Raw genomic sequence first — 25,074 nt, forward strand, 5'->3', positions numbered from 1 at the left:
GGCAGAGTAGAGGTAGAGGGAGTAGAGGTCTCAGAGCCCCAGCTCTGAACTGTGACCACATCACACCTTCCATATTCTCTCAGCCAAAGAATGTCAGAAGACTAGCTGAAATTCAAGAGGTGGGGAAACAGACTCAGCTTCCTAGTGAGAGGAGCGGAAGAGTTACATTGCCCAGGCTGTGGATATAGGGAGGGGTAGAGAATTGGGTTTTGTAGTCTACCACACTAGTCTATGCACTTACACTAGTTCTTTCCTTATTTTGAGGGTAGCAAGTTCCTCACAGGATCGTCATGAAGAGGATTAGGAACATATATAAAACCCTGGATATTGTGTAAAACCTATGGGTAGATACTACAAATGGTAGCCATAATCCTTTTCCTCTTTACTTTTAGTTACACAAAACTGACATTTTTGATCACATACACGCATCGTTGCTGAACTATTAAAAACACATATAAAATAATATTTGTATGGCTTAGAATATAAATGAAATACATATAAAAATAAAAAGGAAATAATTAAAAATCCCTGAAATCTCATTATCCACCTCTGAGCACTATGAACATGTAGGAAATGTAGACCTTTCTCATTATTAGTTATCAGTAGTCATACCGGCTTGGATGGACTGGTCTTGCTTCATTGGATGTTGGTAGGTTAGGCCGTCTTTCCCTATGACTTGCAAGTAACTGCAAGGTCTAAAGCTGCTCTGGCTGTCTACATCTCTCCTAAGCCATGTCCACCTACCCACCCATCTACGACAAGCTGCTTCTTTCTATCCATTATTTTGCGTGTTGTCTGTTAAGGGATCCACCTTTACCTGGAACTGGGGTCTGTCTGACCCCCAGGTTCCAACTGCTTTTCCCTCTTACCCACCCTGTGGCCTGGTGCCAGAGTAAACTTCAGTCCTGCTGCTCAGATCTATTAGGGGCTCCCAGTCATCTTTGGGAGAAATCCAGATTCCTTGGCGTGAGGAGTAAGGCTCCTCACTGTCTTCCCTTCCAGCTTCCATCCAGTCTTCGTTTTATTTACTCTCACCCGCAGCTTTACATTCTGCTCACCCCAAACAGCACGGGGCTTCTGAAACACGGTGATCTCTGCACATCCTGAGTTTTCTGCCTGAAAACTCCTTTAGCCAATCCCCTTCTCATGTCGCTGGATTATTGCATTATCCCTTTTGCATGAGCCTCAGTGTGTGCGCCACATAGCCTTCTCTGATGCGCGCCAAATCTCTGATAGCACTTCTCACATGGCGTGGCTGGTTCATATGTATGTTTCTCCTACCAGACCCTGCCTTGATCAAACGGGGGGAAAGAGTCGTGAGGAGTCAGTCACTAGACAAACATGTGCCAAGTCCCTCCTGCACTAGGGCGTGACATTTCAGTTTGCAAATAAAGTGAATGCGTGATTGCACAATCTGCAGGCCCTCCTATCCAGCCTCCTAGGGCTCCTACCAGCAGAACAGACGGCAAGGGTTAAAATGGCTATTCGAAGCCATGAAACAGACAAAGTCGGTTGTCCCACATGGGCATAATGATACCTTTTCCTCATGGTACTTTTCTGTGCCTTAGGGTGTTTAGAGAACATAAATTAGGAGCTTGACCTTGGTCTCTGCAACGACTCACAAAATAGACAATCAGATCTGAGGAACAGAAGACATCCCAGGGAGCCGATGTCCATGTAGTCGGTCAGTGTCATGTGAAATCCATTCTGATTGATTGAAGTATGGGGACTTACCCTAGATGCAAATTGTGATTCAAAATAGGGAAGAATTGTCATAAAGAAACACAGGTTAAAATATTCACCTCCTTTGAAATTAAAAGATTTTGAAAGAATAGGTACCAATGCTGTCAAGGCTGCTAAGAGGCGGTTAATTTATAAACCACTTGAAAGTGTAAACAGTGTGCTTTGGCAGTAGGCATTAGTAACTTTAAGTGTTTTATAATTCCACAATCGACATCTGAGATCCTATAATAATCTGTCTGCAAAGAGGCAGATAGCAACGCACGCTCAAATTGCTCATATATGCGAGATTATACAACAGATTATAGTTCATTCATCAAAATAGGAATGAAATTCATGACAGTTTAAGTAAAAAGAGTACATAAAAATATTTATGTATATGTACAATGTGTCTACCTGTATATCTTGATCTATGTAGTTACCAATATTTCTAGTGAGAGAGAGAAAAGGAAAAAAATAAATTTCTTAGCAGTACTTATATGACTTGAGTAATTATATGTATTTTTTGTATTTTCTAAATCCTTTGCATAGAGAATATATTATTTGAATAATAGAAAATAGCCAGTAATCCAGGTAAAAGATAATAGAAGAAAACCACATCATTATGTACAAGCTAATATATTCTGTTTTTCCCACTGAGATGTAGGGACTTATACATTTATCAATGTGACTACACTGATGCACAATAAGTTGTTAAATGGCCCTTTGGATTCTTTTTATTTAGGAAAAATAACATTGCTACTGCCGCCTTGCATGGAGAAACTCCAGACAAGTGTTTAAAAAAAAAAAAAAGAAAAGAAAGCAAGTATTAGAAACAAACAATATAGTTTTCTTTTAGAAACAAAACCTGTGTTTAGAATCCAAAAGTAATGTAATCGCTCTGGAAACTATTATCGTAAGTAATTCCATGCCGATTAGTTCACGCTCCCATGTCTCCAAGACGTGTAAAGTCTAAGAGAAACAAAGGTCTGGACAGGAGTGAAAATAATCTTAGATTCTTAGTCCCATCCATGTCTCTGGGTAAGTCACAAGTGAGCAGTGACAGAAAATTCCTGATCGCCTCAAACCTCTCTTAAATGTAGACTTCTTTCAAAACTTCTAGGTTTCCCCACACTTATTTTGATTCCAACTGTTCCTATTTTGGAACATACTACATTTGGAGGAGTTGCCTTTTGGTCAGAATCCACTCTATTTTCCATTTTCTTAATAATGCGCCTTCCTCCCATGGCTCATTTGAAACCTTCAGGCTCCATTGGGTCTGAGGAAGGGACTGGTTGTCTGTGAGGTGAAAGAAGGGGAAGAAAGCAAAGTTCAAGTTGTCTGGCCTTGGTGGCCCTCCAGATGGAGCTTCCCTTGGGGACTCTTCCATTTCTTTGAGCAGAGATGCAGAACAATGGGCCACATGACTGATGGACCACTGTAGCTTCTTGGGCTTCTGGTGGGATATTCCTTCATGACCCTGTTATGTACATAAAATAATGATAGTCTTCAGTATATTGCCTGTGTGGTTCCCAAGTCTGTTTCTTATACAGTTAGTTGTCACTTCTTACTTCGGTTGAGTTGGAAGCAACGTGACCAACTGAAGACGGTATTTGGAATTTGGAAGTATTTGGAAGACAGAATTTGGAACGAACCAGACCTGGGATGGATGTTAACTCTGCCACTTAGTAGCCAGGTGATTCTGGGCATTCTGTAAAGTGGGAATAAAAATATCCACCATCAGTGGTGCTCCTGGTTATTCAAGCCAAGGTAGTCTTTGTATGCACAAAGTTCTAGTATTGGGACTCCAATGAGGCTGAGATGCTGGAAGATATGCTGAATTTCCATAAATCTTTCTTTCCTGACTAAGCAGTTGGAGACCTCAGGATGCATCTCACCTTTTGATTCTCCTTTTGGCTTCAAAAAAAAAAAAAATGTGGTGGCAGCTTTTGGAGAGTTTATAGGCAAGAGCTTAGTGGGGTGGAATGCTAGGGGTTTGGCCATAAAGTTCATGAGAACATTCTCTTACATGTTAAGTTACAGATCTCTATTTCTTATAAAAATATAAGAAAGTTTCCTAATGGCTTGTATCAAAATCTATAAAGAACTTATCAAACTCAATACCCAAAAAACAGAAAGCCAGGCAAGAAGTGAGCAGAAGACAGGAACAGACATTTCTCCGAAGAAGACATATAAATGGCCAATAGACACATGAAAAAATGCTCAATATCTCTTGGCATCAGGGAAATACAAATCAAAACCACAATGAGATACCACTTCACACTGGTCAGCATGGCTAAAATTAATGCAGGAAGCAACAGATGTTGGTGAGGATATAGAGGAAGGGGAACCCTTTTATACTGCCAGTGGAAATGCAAGTTGGTCAGCCACTCTGGAAAACAGTATGGAGGTTCCTCAAAAAGTTTATTAAAAATAGAGCTACCCTACAACCCAACAACTGTAGTATTAGGTATTTATCCAAAGGATACAAACATAGTGATTCAAAGCAGCACATGCACCTCAATGTTTTTAGCAGCCGTGTACACAATAGTCAAGATATGGAAAGAGCCCAGATGTCCACCAACAGATGAATGGATAAACAAGATGTGCCAAGTGTGTGTGTGTGTGTGTGTGTGTGTGTGTGAATATTACTCAGCCATCAAAAAGAACGAAGTGGTGCCATTTGCAATGCCATGGATGCAACCAGAGGGCATTAGGCCTAGTGAAATCAGTCAGAGAAAGAGAAATACCACACGATTTTACTCCTATGTGGAATTTAAGAAACAAAATAGATGAACATGGGGGGAGGGAGGCAAACCGTTACAGAGTCAGAGTCTTAACTGTAAGAAACACACAGGGTTGTGGGAGGGGAGGAAGGTGGGGGATGGGGTAACTGGCTGATGGGCATTAAGGAAGGCACTTGATACAAGTGCTCGGTGTTATCAAACTCATGAATCCCTGAAGTCGACCTCTGAAGCTAAGAAGACACTACACATGTTAGTTAAATTGAATTTAAATAAAAAATGAAAAAAAGAAAAAAAAAGTTTCCTATCTTGTGCTTAAGGCAACATTTCCTTCCTTTATTCTTTTTATATGGAGCAGATAGGGGGCTGAGGATGAACGCCCGAGGTTTAAATTCTTTCTCATCTTGCTGCAGACTTTAGATTTCTGTTTCCATAAGGTTGTCCTGACATGCCTGCTGCTCTGAGGTAGCTCCTGTCTCCCGTCATCCCTTGGAGAGGAACCCTCCTCCCTGTCCTCCATACCCGCCAAGCCAGTCTGACCTGGCAAAATGCAGGGGATGGAGTCGAATGAATTCAGTCATCGGCTTTACCAACATCTTCAAGGTTACATGACAGAAAATACAAGAAGAACTTAACAAAGATGCATAAAGGCATAGGGCAGATGCATACTCAGTGCTCTGTATTTAGCTTTCAAACCCTGTGTCCTCAATTCAGATGGCAGACAAAGAAGCACATTTATGAGGGGAGCAGACAATAACTAAAGAATGACTAACATTAAAAAAACTTTTCCTCGAGTGCCCTAACTTTTCACAGTAACCTTTCCTGGTATGTGTAAGGCATCAGGAGTAGGTCTGACCTGAGGGCAGACTACTGTCCTTTGTTTTTAGGTATTTAAAACATTTAATTTAATATTTAAAGAAGACAGGGCTCTTGGCAAATATATTTAGCTATTTAGAGAAATTACTCAAAGTGGGTGTTTTATAGACAGTAAATCAACACTATCATCTTTTACTTGAAGGTCTTTCCTTATGATCAGGGCTGAAGAACAGAGAACAAATCTTATTCAATGGAATGTTGTAGAAAAGGTATGAGTAACTTCTGTTTTTAATCTTTCATGGGTGTGTATGTGTGTCTTTTTTCTTCTAATTAATTCTGTGACCTCAGGCAAATTGTCATGTCTCTGATTCTCCTCTGATGCTATTCTCTACCTTGTGACCAGAATTAATTTTAACACAGATTAATTTTAACACAGAATTAATTTTAACACAGATCTGATCTGATCATGCCTTTCTCCCGCTAGAAACCCTCCTGGATCTCTCCTCTGGTCCGGATTGTTTGTTACTGAAGACCGTTCAAGCTTTGCCTCTAGTCCATTCTCCCTCTCACTTTCCATCACAGGTACTTTACTCGAGAAAGGCTAACTATTTGAATTATCACAAATCACTAGGCTATTATCACTGCTGAAAATACCAAGGCTAGTTTTTTTTTTTTTTTTTAAGATTTTATTTATTTATTTGACAGCGATCACAAGTAGGCAGAGAGGCAGGCAGAGAGAGAGAGGAAGGGAAGCAGGCTCCCTGCTGAGCAGAGAGCCCTATGCGGGGCTCAATCCCAGGATCCTGAGACCATGACCTGAGCCAAAGGCAGAGGCTTAACCCACTGAGTCACCCAGGCGCTCCTGAAAATACCAAGGCTAGTTTTTATTTATCCTCCAGATAGACATACCTTAAACATTTTCTTCTGGAACCTACTTCAAATCTTATTCTCTATTCCCAAATCCCTGCACCCCCTCCTAGGAAGGACATTCTACTTCTTTATAATCCTGATTTGAATACATTTCCTATTATCCTAGAGATCTTCCCCCAAGGTCTTTGATTCCTTGGTCAAGAAGAAAATTCTGAAAGTCCCAGGCCAATTAAATTTTTCTCCATATTACATTCTCCATATTCCCAATTCATTATGGTATCAGATATTAACCAAAGTCTCCAAGATTTCTTTGTCTTGAGGCAAGTGTCCCTAACCACGTGGATGATCTCAAACCCACTGGCTGATATACAAGGACCTCACTTGGAGATGGAGGTGGAGAGGGGTACAGTAGCACCTGAGGTATCAAATATATGATTTTAGGAAGGCAACAGTGCTAAGTGAAGTTTCACTTTCCTTTACTTTTTCACTTCAGGTAGAAATTACGACCCACATGGACATCTAAGCACAATACTTTTTTTAACTTACTGAGGTTACCAATTAGCAAGTTGTGATTTCTTAAATTTTTTCCCTTCTAGACCAGCAATTGATGAATTATGGTCTGCAGGCCAAACATTTCTATTGCCCGGTTCTGCACAATTTGTGAGTTGGTGTTTACATGTTGAAATAATTGGAAAAAAAAATCAAAAGAATGATTATTTTTGATATGTGAAAATTATATAAAATTCAAATGTCAGGGTTCATAAATAAAATTTTATTGGAAGCAGTCATACCTGTTTGTTTACATTGTCTATGGCTGCTTTTGCACTAAAATGGAAGTCTGAGTAGCTATGACAGAGACCATAGGATCTGTAGAGCCAAAAATTTTTACTTTCTGGCCTTTATAGAAGAAGTTTGCAGACTTCTACTCTAGATAGTCCATTTCTTGAGGTCAAGTTTGTGTTGTGCTCAGCTTTATGCTCCCGAAGCTTGGTACATGCTTGGTTTATAGCAGGTCCTTGAGCAACAGAGGATGAACTAACACATGAATGAATACATGGGTGAGAGGTGGCTGAGCTATTTTGTATTCCAACGACCACTGCAATTTAAACATTTTATAACTCTAAAAGCACATGGGAAGTCACTAGATACGGACATTTTTTTCTTCCATTTTTTTTTTTTCAATTTAGGTTCTGATCCATGCGTACCACTTGGGAAAAGAAGAGTCATAAAATTTGATTAACATCCCTCTGATCATTTCTCTTTTTTCTAGTTGCTATTGGTTTACCAGCATGTTTACTCTTTGTTTGGTAAGCAAGGTAAATAAGCCAAGATAATTAGTTTTAATTTACCAGCAAATGAGAGACGTTAAGTTATTCAAGATGGTAGGAAACGGGGTGGGAGGGAGCAGTGGAAGGAGGGGATGGAGTAGCAGATATTTTTAGGATCTGTCACTGTTTTAATAGCTCTGCTGTTATCACTTCAGAAAGGCCCACATTTGGGACCATTTACAGCTAATGGACATGTGTTGAGAGGTGTGTGGAGGAGGATACGTCATGCAGAAGTGAAAGCTAAATGTTTGATTTTGCCTGACCAGAATGTGGACCGAGTGGGAGAATCTACGCCACTTACTTGAAGTGCTTCCACTCATAGCTAACAGGTGTCCAGAGCTCGTTAGGGGTGTTTCTGGGTATACTGAAATTTTTCCTTTGAAAAGGAGTTTTGCCAAGAATATGAGGTCAAGATAATGTTTTAAATCAGGCAGGTTCTACAGGGCCCCAAGCTTGGCCTCCAAGAACGTCACGATCCTTTCGGCTTAGACATTTAGACAGTCTTCCTCTAAATCCCGTCTTGTGACCGAGATTCATCCAACTCTTGCAAATAAACTCTCATGTCTCTAACAAGGGCTTGAAATCTTAAGAATTCCTTATTCTAGCTTCTGCTTTCCAGTAAAATTACTTATCTGGACATATCTATGATTTGACTACTTTTAATGAAAAAGAAATTGTTATATTCTGAACTCAGAACACCACTTAAAGAGAGTGACATGAATTTCTCCAACTTTCCTCCTCTCCTACATTGCATTGATAATAAATAAGGACAGCTTACCATTTTTGTGCATATTTTGAGCACCATTCTAAGACCTTTTCATCTACTAAACCATTTACTCCTCTGAATAATTCATTATATAGATGCAGACACTGAAGCATAGAGATGACTTATTTAGTTGTTCCTCTGACAGCTTTTTAAATTGTGTACCTGTGCTCTACCAGGTACTGTTCTAGGCACATGGGATACCTTCATAAACAAAATATGCACAACCCCTTGACCGCATGGAGCATGTATTCTCCTATCTAATGCCATGTAGCTGGTGACATGGCAGAGCCAGGATTAGAATCAGGCAGGTACGACCATGGCAAGATGCCACTCAATATTAATTTACATTTTCCCTGTATGACTCCATGCCTGAGTCCAACACAGCTCCCTCTCAAATGTCTGTGAAGTCCTGCTTCGATGGCATCTAATTTACTGTGACTTTTGTAAGCCTCAGTTGCAAAAGTTTCTCTATCAATGGACCCATCTCCCTCTGTCTTCACAACTAGCATGGCCTTTCTTGGTGAATTACTGTAAGTCATCAGAGGCAAAGAATGAAAGCAAAAACTACTAAAAATGAATGTAGCTAAGGATGGGGTGGAGAGTGAAAGCACATCCTGTATTCATCCTCCACTTCCATGATGTGCTGTCCTTTTACCCTGATGCATTTAAGCCAGTCCAAGACAAACTTGGGACACAAGCAGCCTGTCTGACAATGTCCCAGGTCCTGTCCCCCTTCTCCATAGGACTCCCTGCAGTTCTCTGACTTAGCCTCTGTCCTTTGTTTGGGGGGTTTGCCTCTACTGTCAAGGAACTATCACTCACACACCTTCAAGAACTGTGGATTCAGAATTGGGGTTACAGAGTGACCAAGAGTCCCCGTTTGCCTGTTTTACTGTTGTCTCAGCATAGTTATAAATAGCATCCTTTCCCTCTTACAGGTATTCCATTTTGATAAGGTCAAATGCTGTCATAACCCTAGGTAATGCCATTAGCATCCTTGCAATACTACAGCCCATTCTTGGACGTGCCCAACCCTGGACCTATGAATCCTGAAAGGCATCTGAAAAAAATGTCCCTTTGCTCATTCTGATTCACCATTTTCTCACCCAAATAACAGAACAATTTCTCCTCCTTTTCTTCATGTCTATGCTTATATAATAAAGCTTGTGTATTTTCAAAAGTTCTTCACTTACATCCTTCCTTTGTTTCTTTGCTGAAAATGCCACCGTTTGTTGGCATCTCTATTAAGGATTTAAAAAAAAAAAAGAATGAGGGCCATGGAACATAAACTCTATGTATAGCAGTCACTTAGAATTTTGTAGAAGTTTGAAGGGAAATGTTATCAAAATTATGATGTAAAATGAGTCTTTTGTTTTAGGTGGAGATTTCATTCGTACATGTGAATCTAACAGTTGATAGGTACTCAAAATTTTCAGGGAAAGGACTTTTAAGATCATTGAAGTATAAACAAAAAGTTTATAAATTTATATTCTAAATTTATATTCTAACAATAAATTACTTGTAGGGATTTACTGTGTTTTATCTTCATCCAAGGAGACGCCTTCAGGACTCTCCTTAGGGGAGGTAGGTTGGCCTGAATTTGTCTCTGCTTAGCCTCTAACGAGCAGTGCAACTATAAACAAGACACTTAAAAAATTATCTGAGCTTGAGTCCTGATTCATTATCTGGTCATTTAGCCCGCACATACCGAGGGACAACTATGAGAGGTCTGTATCACACTCAGAATATTTAGCATAGGTTTTGACATTGTGTGTGTATGTGCCGGCTACATTTGCATCTATATATCACTCTAATTGTAATCAGAGATCCACACTTTCGGTGTGACTGCTGGGAGTACATCAGAAAAACAAACTTTGGATGTGAGTATTACAAGCATGTTTGTCACCCAATCTCTGCTCAACGCCAGACTTGAGCTAATTACCGATCTGTCTGTAAATTGGTAGCTGATTAGCCAGCATAACGGATATTTGGAAGGAATATGGACTTAGAGCATTTGAGAGATGTGACTTGGCTCAAATATCTTAAAGACTTCTGCACCTTTGTAGTTAGATGGCATAGGAATCCAGCAAAGGCAGTAGCTTTACATCAGGGTTAACAACCAAAGGTAAACGGTTGAAAGGACTTACATCCAGTCACTGGCTTTGGGCACGGGTTCTCAACCTCAGCATTACTGACATTCTGGCCCAGGTAATTTCTTGTTTTGAGGTCTGTCCTGTGCGTTGTAAGATGTCTAACAACATCCCTGTTTTTTTCTCACTACATGCCAGCAGAAATCCTCCTTCCTCCCCTTCTGTTTTGTCAACCCCAAAATACCTCTGGACATTGATAAAGTTCTCTTGGGGTTGGGGGCAAAATGCCTCCGTTGAGAAAGACTAATTTAGGGTATATAGGGACATGGGACCAGCCATAAGGGTAACTGAGTTCTGACCATGGACTGTTGCCACGTCTATCTTGAATAAACCTATTTTAGAAGGTGGATCCAGATCCTTTTAAGGGATAGAACACTGAGATGTTCTTAGCTCAAACAACAGCTTTTTTATTTTTTGTTTTTGAGCTTTTTTGTGCACTTGCTAATAATTGTATACATTAATATCTGTGTGTGTGTGTGTGTGTGTGTGTGTGTGTGTGGCAGATTTGGTTTGGCAGCTAGTTTCATTATGATTTATTAGTGAGTGTAGGAGGAAAATAATTAAAACTCTCCCACCTTGAAATTCTTGGTGCCTACCATTACCTATCACAAAGCTATAAACTGCCACCAAATTGCCTTTGGTCAATTCCCAGCAGGAGTGGACAGTGACATATAACTGATTTGGTTGGTACACAGAGCTGGTCAGAATCTTCAGCAAACTGGGGCGCCTGGGTGGCTCAGTGAGTTAAAGCCTCTGCCTTCAGCTCAGGTCATGATCCCAGGGTCCTGGGATCGAGTCCCACATCGGGCTCTCTGCCTGGCAGGGAGCCTGCTTCCTCCTCTCTGCCTGCCTCTCTGCTTACTTGTGATCTCTGTCTATCAAATAAATAAATAAAATCTTAAAAAAAAAATCTTCAGCAAACTCTAGACCGCCAGTGATAAGGAATCAGGGCAAGAGGATTCACAAAGGGAAAGAAGATTCCCTCTCTCACCTTCTCATCCCCAACGCACACCTAGCTTGGCTATAATTTCATCATTTTATTTCCTAGAGATGCTCGGAACCATCTTGGCAACAGTTCTTTTTGTATAAGCCACTTGTCACTGTCTGAGATCCTGTGAAGGAACAGTAGCATAAAAGCACGCGTTTTTGAGTCCTTAGTAATTACCCCACTGTTGGTCTCCAGAAGATACAAGGCTGAGACTGCCAACTCTCCATGCCACCCTGCCCCTCCCCAAGCCAAGGATCTTTGGTGGAGATCTGGAGTTCATTCACAGCTTCCTACCTATTGGAACCAAATGCACGCTCGTCCCAAAAATAAAATGTCTGTGGGTTTGAAGTGCTTTCAGGAATTTATGCAGACCCTTAAACTAAATTCGAATTGGTCAGTATTTCCTCAGCTCCCCTTCCCTGGAAATCTCCATGGAGCTGCTTTGGCGGTCAGATTATGTGGCAGGGCAGTGGGGTTGTGACTTTCAGAGCAGAGAGGCCCTTAGCCCAGAGCCTCTAGGCAAACCCTTCCCATCAGCTCCACCAGGCGGCTCTCTGTGGGGAGGAACTACTGTCCCCCAGTCCCTGGGGGCTCTGCTGCTCTCTTGAGGGGAAAGTTAACGATTTAATTGTGTCTGTGTGGGATACATAATGAATGAGCCTGAATAATTCAAGACAGGATGTCAGTGAAGAGGACACAGCCAACACCTGGGCTGGACAAAGATTTCTTTGGCTACATGAGAGGGCGAGGGGGGACATAATCTTCATTTTACCATATTATGCTCCCAGCTGCAAACAGTCTAAACTACAGGGACAGGCTCTTTCCCTTTTGAGAAGACCACTATGGCTGTCTGGATGTATGTGTGTGTAACTGCGTGTGTGTGTGTGTGTGTGTGTGTTTCCTTGCCAAGACAAATGCTGATGATAAATCTGGCATCTTTAAAAAGACACTGGTATTGTATCCCTTTACTTAACTTCAGACGTGGGCCTGAGAAAAATATCAAGCAAGCCACATTCTTCTCTAAAGTTTTATAATAATGATAATAAAATGGCCCCCTACCAAGTTCAAAGAGGCTTTTCAACCGGATACTTTTTGAACAAGTGACCAGGATTCTGGCTAAGGGAGAGAGGGGATCCACTGGAATTTTGCTGGATTGGGAGAAGATGGGAATAGTAAGACAAAGTCTTGGTTCACCTGAAATAACCCCGTAACTGAAATTATTTAGTGACAGTACCCAAGCTTTTTTGCAGCTTGGGTGTTAGGTTTTCTTTAAGGGACTGTACATTTTCATAGCTTCTGAGAATTTATTATTGCTTTTCTTTTGCTAAATCTCAGAAAGTAATAAGATGAGGAACTGAAGTCAGTTCCACGGATTATCAGCAGGAATTTTATAGGAATATCTTGAGCGCTGTCACAGTGTTTAAGAGCCAAAAGAAGAGATAATCATTAAGATAGACTTGAAGTCTCTCTACTTCACAATACATGCCACTCCTCCAAGTACCAATCTTCAGATGAATTACCTGAAGACCATGACTGTTACCACCTTTGTTAGTTGAATGAAAGTCCTAGACAAGCTCCCCAGTAATATGCACACATATACATATTCAAAGTATATTCAATTTTAGGGAGGTCGCAGACTCTTTGAAGAGCCAATCGCTAGTCCTCCAGGCCTCCTGATGACCACAGGCTCTATAAAAATGAAATCTGCCCTGGGGGAAAGATGGTGCCATTTTTCAAACACTCATCAATTCACATGATTTGATGAGAGCGTGAGGAGGGAAGCTGGAGTGACAGGCTGTGATTCCAGTGATAAATCCAGACCACCGGGCCACTTTAAAAAAAATTATGTGTGTTTGGGAAACGCTTAAGAGACATGTTCAGATCACAAATGCCAGATAAGGGGAACAGAATAGAAAATGGAGACCCAGGCTGCAGAGCTGACCCATGGTCAGGATTCTATATGCTCTGGAAAGTAAAGAACATTCTCCTAGAGCAAATAATACTCTTACGTCTGTTCATCAGTGGCCAGCCTCTCGAGTGAGCCAGATTCCACGCAAAGTATCTCTTGCGGTCTGCTTCTTTTGGAAATACTGTGCAGAAGGACGAAGAGCATTAATATAAAAGCTCTGGGTAGAGCTTTTATGAACACCTTGTTCTCCTAGAGAATTAACACACTGCAAATTTCCTGACACATCGGAACTTAAGGCCCATGTAGATGAAGGCATGTTATTAAATGTCCAGCTCAGGAGGGGCCTTAGAAAACACTGAGTTTCTCCCTTCCCTTGGACAGATGAGCAGATTGAGATACAAGCCGGAGAGGAGGGCAATGTCCTTCCTGGATCACTTCTGAGTTGGTGGCAAGGCCAAACAACATCCGTAGCCAGACTCAACGGGCACTTCCTCACACTGCCTCCATTTTGACCGTGACCCTTTCAACATAAATGATTCAGTCGCTCTGGCTTTAAATAGGATCTAGTGATTTGAAAAAAAAAAAAAAAAAGTAAAAAAAAAAAAAAAAACAAAATCAGACTAACTTTCCATGACTCACTTTTCCAAAATGTTTTGTATCAATGTATCAGGTACAAGGAAAACCTATGAGCTGTAGCAGGACCACAGCCAAGATTCTACCAGGCGGGGAGCGCATTAGGGAAACCCTGATACGGAAGAATTGGCTGTAGGGTCTCTTGGTAAATCGTTGTTTATAAGTTCCATGTTTGAGAGGAAGAAAAATGAAGATTTCATGCAAACCACAGAACAAAAGTTGAGATTTCCAGTGAAGCAAGAACTCGGGGGACTTTTTTTTAAAAAATGGGAGTGGGGGAGGGGGAGGAAGGAAAGGGATTCTTAATGGTATATTGTTTTCTGAGCTCTACCAATTAGCAAACATCTCTTATAAAAGGAAGAAAGAAAGAGGGAAGGAATTTCATGCACTGAAATAGCCCCAGTCAGCTGCAAACGCTCCAGGCTTCTGCTACAAGGCTTTCAACCCCCCTCCCTAACTCGGGCCATTACATCAGTCCAAGTGCATCCTGGGGGCTATTGTCATGCTGATGAGACTGGATTCTCCCACTGCCTAGGGAGACATTCCCACCACAGACTGGCTCTGGGGCGCATTCAAGCTGTGCTGAATTGCCCGGGAGAATAAAAGATGTAGCCTTAATTAACTACTGCGCTCAGCTCCCGATCACAGCTTGATTGTTGTGCTGACTGCCTTCTCTGCGAAAGAGGAAATGCCAGGGCTCCTGATGCAGACCCAGTGCTGGGAAGTAGGGCTCTCCTTAGGGAGCTGCAGTTGGGTTCTGTCTTGTTCTGAAAATAAAATATCAGAAGGTCTCCTATCTCGGGATCACTGGTGTCCTTTTTTCCGGAAAGAAACAAATATCAGTGCCTGTTACTTCCTTACCCTGCTCCTGGGATCCAGTCACCGTGTATCCTGATGAAGGTCTTCCCATGCATTTTAGAACTCTGGCCAAGAACGCAACTTTATTCTTAGCACTGTCTTTATTTCATTTGAATAGTTTCTTCTGCTCTTGATGCTCGGCAACATAAAAGATCCTGTTTTGTTTTCTTTTCTCCTCCCATCAGATTTGGAATTAGGTCTGTCTTTGTAACCTCTTCACCAAGAGGCTGAGTGGAAAGTCAACAGTAGGCACCCCTTTTAACCCCAAGACATCCCACCTTTAACCCTTCCTAAAACCAGAGCCATTGGAGATCGGCTTGATTTTTTTATGGTTGAGAGGTTTTTTTCCTTAATGTCATAGGAAAAAGGGTGTTCTTAATGATGAATCAGACAAAACTGAGTTCAGAAGTTGTAAAAATGCTGGCATTCGTGGGCTTTATTTATTTTGAAGATTTTATTGATTTGAGGGAGTGAGAGCGAGAGCACCAGTGGGGTGAGCGGCAGAGGGAGAAGCAGACTCCCCACGGAGCAGGGAGCGTGATCCCCCAATCCTGGGACTCCTGGATCAAGAGCCTAGCCAAAGGCAGATGCTTAACAGACTGAGCTGCCTAGGTGTCCCAACTGGGGGTCTTTATAATCTCAAAATTCTGTGGCAGGCTGTGATTTAGGAGGCCACAAGGCCAGGAGAAACATTCCCATATGCCCTGGGGCCAGTGAGGCGGGTTGGATCAGGACATTAACGGTGGGAAGAGTCAGTAAGGCTCTGAGGGCCTGATTTGGGTTTCTAACTGATCTTCCTTGTGGCTTCTCAAGTGCAGGCTCTTGAATCCTCCTTCCAATTTCCCTCCACTATTCCTCACTCTTGAGTAAAATCACACGGAGCCTCTGAAGTCTGGAAACAGACCATTTTCTTGGGAATGTTTTCTTGTTAGCACAATTTCAGTGGTCAGATGAAGTTTTTAGGAGATCAGAGACTGGTAATGTGTTTTTGCCACTTACTGTTGTTCTAGAGCATTCAAGTGGCAAGGTCTGTGTCAAGGAGCCTTTTATTCCCTTCTGAGCATTCAGGCCACTACAGGATACTCTTCTATCCAGTATGTGTCACGCCTTATCATTCAGCCTGCAAGACTTGTCATGGTCATGGTTGAGTAAGACAAATCCTACTTTGTACCAAGTTCAGGGCCTACTTTTAAATAAAATAGCAAAATGTTTAGCAAACTACCCAGAGTAAAATAATGATCAATATAATGGACCACTGCATATTTAATAATGGCATATAGAGGCACCCATGTGGCTCAATTGTTACGTGTTAAGCATCTGCCTTTGGCTCAGATCATGATCCCAGGATCCTAGGATCATGCCCCACATTGGGGTCCCTGCTCAGTGGGGAGTCTACGTCTTCCTCTTCCCTTCCCCTGCTTGTGTTCCCTCTCTCACTGTGTCTCTCTGTCAAATAAATGAAAAACTTTAAAATAAAAAAAATAAAAATGGTATATAATTTAACCAACACATTAAGAAGTCCTGGGTAGGGGCACCTGCGTGGCTCAGTGGGTTAAAGCCTCTGCCTTCAGCTCAGGTCATGATTTTCCAGGGTCCTAGGATCGAGCCCCGCATTGGGCTCTCTGCTCAGCAGGGAGCTTGCTTCCTCTCTGCCTGCCTCTCTGCCTACTTGTGATCTCTGTCAAAAAAAAAAAAAAAAAAAAGTCCTGGGTAAAAGAGAGCTCAGCCTGACCCCCCCCCACATCCCCCCCTTTTACTTTAACATTTTCCTTCTTAAATTAATTCCTTTGTTTTTATGCAGTTGAGGATTTTTCTGTAACCACTAAACATAAAGAACTAGACATAAAATGTATTAGAATGAAAAAAGTCATGGCCAGCAGAGATAAACTGAAGACCCAGACATACCAACGTAAATAGAACAGAAATACTTAAAGTAACACCCTAAAGTGATTTCACCACTAGGAAGAAGCCAGCGAAAGGGTAGCTCTATTGTAGAAAGCAGGTGTGTTGACAGGGGAGAACTAGGCTCGACTCAACTAGGACCACAGTTTTGAATTTGTGCTTTGGTCTTCAGAATTTTAAAAAGTAAAATGTTGTGTAGAACCCCAGTGTTAGGAAGCAGATAAAAGGAAGCTGTTCTCACAGAAGCAGAGGTCAACAGAGACCCAATTTCTCCACCGTCCCGTCATGCTCTTCTCATTACCCAACTCCAATCATGTGCTTCCCAAAGAACGTTGGACTTGTTGTAAAACAGTTGGAAAGACACTGCGGTGACGTAAAACTGTGAGCCAGAAAATAAACGGGGTGGAGGGTTGGTCCTCTTGCTACCCACGAGGAGATGTGTAACATCTTGAAACAAGGCTGTGGTCAATATAGCCTTATTCAGAACTAATCATTCCCAAACTAAGCCACTTATGCAATTAGTGATACTTAATGTTGGTAAATGAGGAAAGTAGGGTAACTTGAAAATTCAGGAAAACATCAGCGACTTGTTACTTGCCCTTAAAAGATGTTGAAACTAATATGGAGAGATACCTGGTAGATGGACTTACAATGTCCAGCTGAGCAATGGGATCATGTTTCCTGTTGGTTGTCAGGTAGATCATGGGAAGCAAGGAATCAGGCATATTTTCACATACTATTTAAACACTTTGAGTTGAAACCACAGCATGAAATAAAGAGAGGCATTCTCCCAAGTTAGGGGAAGATAGTTTAAGTCATCAAATACTTCTTTTTAATTAGTGAGTGACTCCCACTATAACACGGTTTTCCTTAAGAGCAGGTTCCACACTGTAATTATCTGGGTGCACCTAGGACCTCGCTCACTTTAAGCTTAAACATTTATCATCTCACTAGATTTAGCATCTAGTTCCATCTCAGCTCTTCTGAATGGAATCCTGTTGTTTTGCAGAGGGGAGCAAAATTTGTGTCTGATGGTGTCTGGGTGACTGTTCTCTCTGCCTTAAGCCCATTCCAATTGTTGACCTTTTCATTTTTTAAACTTAATTAATTAAACTATTTTAAATAATCTATTATTTATTTGCCTTCATTCTTATTGATCCTTAAGAATACCTTTAATTGTTTCCTCTAGGAGACTTCTCTGAATGCCCAGCTTGGAACAAGTACCTCTTCTCACTTAACTTTCTTTACGTACTTTATCTTTCTACTTACTGTGTCATATTTTTGTGTGTTCTGCACGTAAGGTGTTTACAGTCTAGTTTAAGAGACAATGACCGGGGCGCCTGGGTAGCTCAGTGGGTTAAAGCCTCTGCCTTCAACTTGGGCCATGATCCCAGGGTCCTGGGATGGAGCCCCCCCATCAGGATCTCCACCCAATGGGGAGCCTGCTTCCCTTCCTCTCTCTCTCTCCCTGCCTCTCTGCCTACTTGTGATCTCTGTCTATCAAATAAATAAATAAATAAAATATTAAAAAAAAAAGAGAGCGAGAGAGAGACAATGACCTCCTCATTCATGTGCCATTAGTATGGTCTCTGGATGTAGTAAGTATTCAAAAATGTATTTTTGGAATTGTTCATTTTATTTACTTTTTATTTTTTTTTCTAAATTTTATTTATTTATTTGAAAGAGACAGAGAGAGAACAAGCAGGGAGAGTGGGAGAGGGAGAAACGTTCTCTGCTGAAGAGGGACCCCGATGCGGGGGCTCCCTCCCAGAACTCTGTGATCATGACCAGAGGTTGTTGAAGGAGCCACCCAAGCATCCCTGGAATTGTTCAATTTAATAAGAAGGGCCCAATTCATGCATTAGACAAGTTTTCTGACATCATTTTTGGATATTTCTTGGCCTGCCAGTACATGAATGCAGGATGATTTGGTTAGCAGGTGAAACACAAAACAGTGATTTCTTATAAACCGTAAAACAAAGTCATTTGGAGCACCAGACCCTTCCCCCCATGGAAAATTAGTTGTTCTCTCATTGTCTTTCCACCATATTTTGAATGTGGCTCTCTTAATGCTAGGATGACTATATAATCTACTACCCAAATGGGTATATTTTGGAGAGTGAAAGTTGGCATTACTGTAATTACACCGCAGAGATGACCTGCTACTCTCCTGGTGGTCGAGAATGTCTAGTCACCTACTTAGCACACTGGGCTTGTACTACATGATTGATATGAAAATGGTGACTCCAGATAAATAAAGGGGCAAACGTGGTTACGATGAATTCCTTTTCTAATTTGTTTGTTCAGTATCCTATTGAGATAGTAGAGCACAGATGTTATAACTGCGTATGGTAAAGCCCAACTCAAGACTTAGAATTTTGGTCCTGCTAATTTCAAATGTTGTTTGCTTGGATATGCTCCTTTAGCTTTCATGCCTCAGTTCTGTCATCTGTAAAATGGGGATAATGCTACCTCCCTTCTCCTTCTGCTTCCTTCTTCCTCCTCTTTATCATAATTGTGATCATAGAATATTTAGATTGTCCTCCAAGGCCTCGGTCTTGTTCATCTTTGTATTGTGAGCATTTGGAGTAGCAAGTAAACATACTAGGCACTCAATAAATGCTCAGTGTAGATGAATAAGTGAGTGAGTACTATCCTCAATACAGAAAGTCCTGATCTCATTGTGTTCTGCTCTGATTAGGTATGTTGCATGTGAAGCCTTGGTTGTTCAGTCTTCTTAGGTATCTTTTAGGAGCATCTGGAGGGGGCTAGTTAGGAAGGGATGAGGAGCAAGGGTGAGGGTTTTCAGAATGAAAAGTTGAAGCTGAGATTGCCTTTGCAACATCCTCCACTGATTGTCCAGAATTGAATAAAGGCCTTCATAATTTTCAGAGGACAAAACAGAGTTTCCAAGATCCCACCGAATCAATCAAGCAGTTTTAATGTTCTTTTAAAAGTAGATTCTTGCAGTGTTTTGAGTTATAGTGACTCATTTTTTAACCAAAGAAATAAAAGAAGCAAATAAATCCATGATGGGAGGTAGTTCAGTGGTCTAGGTTAGAAAAGGGGAGACTCCCTAGAACTGTTAAGGCTCAAATTACAGCCACATTGACTTAGCCCTTCATCTTCTTTGAGATACATTGAGTTGCACTTGGTTTATAGTGACAGAATCTTTTGGATAAGACTCTAAACACCCAAGTTTGTTTGCTTTGTTTAGGATATGATAGAATTCCTGAGGTTTCTTTTCTTTTCTTCTTCTTCTTTTTTTTCTATTAAAAAAGGATTTGCTGTAATTTGGCCCCAAATTCTGGTGCTCAGCTGAAATGCTGGGAAAGCAGAACATTGGCTTTCTCCTATAGTCTACTAGACACTTAATAAAATACAGATGATTAAGAGACCTCTTTTTGCTTCCCAGAGGAGTACTTGAGACTGGGTAAGAAACAGAAGTAAAGAAATGGGGTGGCAAATTTCAAGATGATGCTATAAAAGTGAGTCTTACTACGATGACTAGCAGAACAGCTTTTAGTACTTTTAAACTGATACCAAGAAGCACAAAGGTATTATGTCTAGTCTATTTTCAGATAAAAATGTAATAGCCCCAGTGCTTTTGCCTCTGGGTAAAAGAACTAAATAATGAGTACAGAAGTGATTATTGGATTATTGGAGATATAAAAGAAATATTTCCTGCTTCAAAATGAGGTCCAAATCTATTAATAATGACTCATATTTCCAGGTAAGATTAAGCTGAAAAACATACTAAAAAGAATAGGGCTGAGGGAGAGGCAAGATAGCGGAGGAGTAGCAGACCAAAACGACATCAGATCCCAGGAGTTCAGCTAGATAGTTTATCAAACCATTCTGAACACCTACAAACTCAAGAGGAGATAGAAGAGAAGAAGAGCAGCAATTCTAGTAACAGAAAATTGGCCACTTTCTGAAAGGTAGGGCCTGTGGAGAAGTGAACCAAAAGTGATGGGAAGATAGACTGCGGGGGAAGGAGCTGGCACCCAGCAAGCAGAGGAGCAGTGGAGCACAAAATCAGAACTTTTAGAAATCTGCTCCACTGAGAGACATTGCTCCAGAGGCAAAGCAGCAGTGGATCCCTTGCGGGGACAGTGTGCTTTCAGGTCCTGTGGGGTCACAGAAAGATCGGGGGTGTCTGAGTGCAGCAGAGCTGCCAGGTATGGGAGCAGGAAAGCTGACTATAGAGACGGAGCTGAAGAGTGAGCTTTCATGGCGGGGTTACCTTAAACCGTGATCCAAGGCACAGTTGGACCACTGCTCTTTGAGCAGGGACCCCTCAAGTGGCAGATCCAGGGAGACTCAACTTCCTCCTATAGGAGGAGCAGCGCATCAGGAATCTGCTGCGTTCGGAGACTCCAAACGGGGCCGTGCGCCAGAGCCAGGCTGGGTGTGCTTGGAGTGTGGCCTGAGACCAGGGAGATGGGAGTGATTGACACCTTTTCTCTGAGGACGCACTGAGGTTCCTATGGGCCAGAGATTGGGAGGTTGCTATTTTCATTCCCGCCCTCCAGAGCTCTATGGAAAGCATTCAGGGAACAAAAGCTCCAAGAGTGAATCCAAGCAGATTACTTAGCCCAGTCCCTGGCAAGGGCGGTGCAGTTCTGCTTCTGGCAAAGGCATTTGAGAGTCACAGCAAGGTTCCTCCCACAGAAGATCAGCAAGAACATCCAGCCAAGACCAAGCTCACAGATCAAAGAGAACAGCGGAATTCCAGAGCTAAGGGAAAGCGATGTATAGAATTCATGGTTTTTCCCCATTGATCCTTTAGTCTTGCAAAGTTAAATTTAAAAAAAAATTTTTTTTTCTTATTTTATTTTTTTAACTTTTCCTCTTTCCTCTTTTAACTTTTTTTAAACTAGTTTATCTTAACAAGACCTTTCTAAAAAAAATTAAAAAATTAAAAAATTTAAAGAACCTCTTTAAACATTCATTGTTATAGTCGTATTTTATCCCTTCATTGTATTTAACCTTATTTGTGGTATCCATGTAGGTTTTTTTTTTTTTCCTAAAAAACTTGGGATACAGTTTCTTCTAATAGATCAATCTAGCACATGGCTTTGTTCTTGTTTCCAGCCTGAGCACATCCCCTCCTCTTTTTTTTCCTCCTTTTTCCAACCAATCTATCTTCTCAATTCCTTTTTTAGAATTTTTAAAAAATTTTTCATCTTTATAGTCATGTTCTATCTCTTCATCGTGTTTACCCTTATTTTTGTATATATATATATAAGTTTTTATTTCTTTAAAATTTTGGGAGGTAGTTTCTTCTAAGAGACCAAAATACACCCAAAATCAAGTGGTGGCTCTGTTATATTCACCAGTCTAATATATATATATATATATATATAAAATTTTTAATTTTCGATTTTTATTTCTTTTTTCCCCCATCCTCTCCCCCCAGTTTTGGATCTCTTCTGATTTGGTTAGTGTACATTTTTCTGGGGTCTTTGCCACCCTCTTAGTATATTATTTTCTTAGTATATTATTTTCTTGTTCATATATTCTTATCTGGATAAAAGGACAAGGTGGAAAAACTCACCACAAAAAAGGAACGAGAGGCAGTACCGAAGGCTAGGGACCTAATCGATATGGACATTGGTAATATGTCAGAACTAGAGTTCAGAACGATGATTCTCAAGGTGCTAGCTGGGCTCAAAAAAGGCATGGAAGATATTAGAGAAAGCTTTATGGATAAATAAAATCCCTTTCTGGAGAAATAAAAGAACTAAAATCTAACCATATTGAACTCAAAAAAGCTATTAAAGAGGTGCAATAAAAGATGGAGGCTCTTACTGCTAGGATAAATGAGACAGAAGAGAGAATTAGTAATATAGAAGTCCAAATGACAGAGAATAAAGAAGCTGAGCAAAAGAGAAACAAACAACTACTGGGCCATAAAGGGAGAATTTAAGAGAGATAAATGATACCATAAGACAAAACAATATTAGAATAATTGGGGTTCCAGAAGAAAAAGAAAGAGAGAGAGGGGCAGAAGGTATATTGGAACTAATTACAGTAGAGAATTTCCCTAATATGGCAAAGGCAACAAGCATCAAAATCCAGGAGGCACAGAAAACCCTCCTCAAAATCAGTAAAAATAGGTCCACACCCCATCATCTAATAGTAAAACTTACAAGTCTTAGTGACAAAGAGAAAATCCTGAAAGCAGCTCAGGACAAGAAGTCTGTAACATAATGGTAGAAATATTAGGTTGACAGCAGATTTATCAACAAAGACCTGGCAGGCCAGAAAGAACTGGCATGATATATTCAGACGACTACATGAGAAAAATATGTAGCCAAGAATACTATATCCAGGTAAGCTATCATTGAAAATATTAGGAGAGATAAGAAGCTTCCAGGACAAACAAAAATGAAAAGAATTTGCAAACACCAAACCAGCCCTACAGGAAATACTGAAAGGGGTCCTCTAAGCAAAGAGAGAGACTAAAAGTAGTAGACCAGAAAGGAACAGAGACAATATACAGTAACAATCACCTTACAGGCAATATAAAGGCAATAAATTCATATCTTTCAATAGTTACCCTAAATGTAAATGAGTTAAATGCCTCAATCAAAAGACACAGGGTATCAGAATGGATAAAAAACCAAAACCTGTCTATATGCTGTCTATAAAAAACTCATTTTAGACCCAAAGACACCTCCAGATTTAAAGTGAGGGGATGGAAAACAATTTAGCATGCTAATGGACATCAAAAGAAAGCCTGGTGGCAATCCTTATATCAGATAAAATAGATTTTAAGCCAGGCTACAATAAGAGATGAGGAAGGACACTATATCATACTTAAAGGGTCTGCCCAGTAAGAAGATCTAACAATTTGAAATATCTATGCCTCTAACATGAGAGCAGCCAACTACATAAACCAATTTATAACAAAATCAAAGAAACACATCAACAAAAATACAATAATAGTAGGGGACTTTAACACCCCCCTCAATGAAATGGATAGATCATCCAAACAAAAGATCAACAGGGAAACAAAGGCTTTAAATGACACACTGGACCAGATGGACATCACAGATATATTCAGAACATTCTATTCCAAAGCAACAGAATACACATTCTTCTCTAGTGCACGTGGAATATTCTACAGAATAGATCACATCCTGGGACACAAATCAGGTCTCAACCAGTACCAAAAGACTGGGATCATTCCCTGCATATTTTCAGACCACAATGCTCTGAAGCTACAACTCAATCACAAGAGGAAAGTTGAAAAGGACTCAAATACATGGAGGCTAAAGAGCATCTTACTAAGGAATGAATGGGTCAATCAGGAAATTAAAGAAGAAATGAAAATATTCATGGAAATAAATGAAAATGAAAACACAACTGTTCAAAATCTGTGGGACGCAGTAAAGATAGTCCTGAAGTAAAGTATATAGTGATACAAGCCTTTCTCAAGAAATAAGAAAGGTCTCAAGTATAGAATCTAACCCTCCACCTAAAAGGGCTGGAGAAAGTAGAGCAAAGAAAGCTTAAATCCAGCAGAAGAAGAGAAATCATAAAGATCAGAGCAGAAATCAATGAAATAGAAACCAAAAGAACAGATCAACAAAACTAGAGCTAGTTCTTTGGAAAGAATTAATAAGATAGATAACCCCCTGGCCAGACTTATCAAAAAGAAAAGAGAAAGGACCCAAATAAATAAAATCAAAATGAAAGAGGAGAGATCACAACCAACACCAAAGAAATACAAACAATTTTAAGAACATATTACAAGCAACTATACGCCAGCAAATTTGACAATCTGGAAGAAATGGATGCATTCCTAGAGAAGTATGAACTACCAAAACTGAACCAGGAAGAAATAGAAACATGAACAGACCTATAACCAGTAAGAAGACTAAAGCAGTCATCAAAAATCTCACAACAAACAATGGCCCAGGGCCAGACAGCTTCCCTGCAGAATTCTACCCCTTAAAGAAGAATCAATTCCTATACTCCTGAAACTGTTCCAAAAAATAGAAATGAAAAAAAAAACTACCAAACTCATGTTATGAGGCTAGCATTACCTTGATCTCAAAACCAGACAAAGACCACACCAAAAAGGACAATCACAGACCGATATCCTTGATGAACACAGATGTGAAAATTCTCACCAAAACACTAGCCAATGGGATTCAACAGTACATTAAAAGGATTATTCACCACAACCAAGTGGGATTGATTCCTGGGCTGCAAGGTTGGTTCAACATCTGCAAATCAATCAATGTGATACAATACCTTAATAAAAGAACAAGAACCATATGATAATCTTAATAGATGTTGAAAAAGCATTTGACGAAGTACAGCATTCTTTCTTGATCAAAACTCTTTGGAGTGTAGGGATCAAGGGTACATACCTCA

This window comes from Neovison vison, chromosome 5, assembly GCF_020171115.1.
Source record: "Neovison vison isolate M4711 chromosome 5, ASM_NN_V1, whole genome shotgun sequence".
In the NCBI taxonomy this organism is placed as follows: Eukaryota; Metazoa; Chordata; class Mammalia; order Carnivora; family Mustelidae; genus Neogale; species Neogale vison.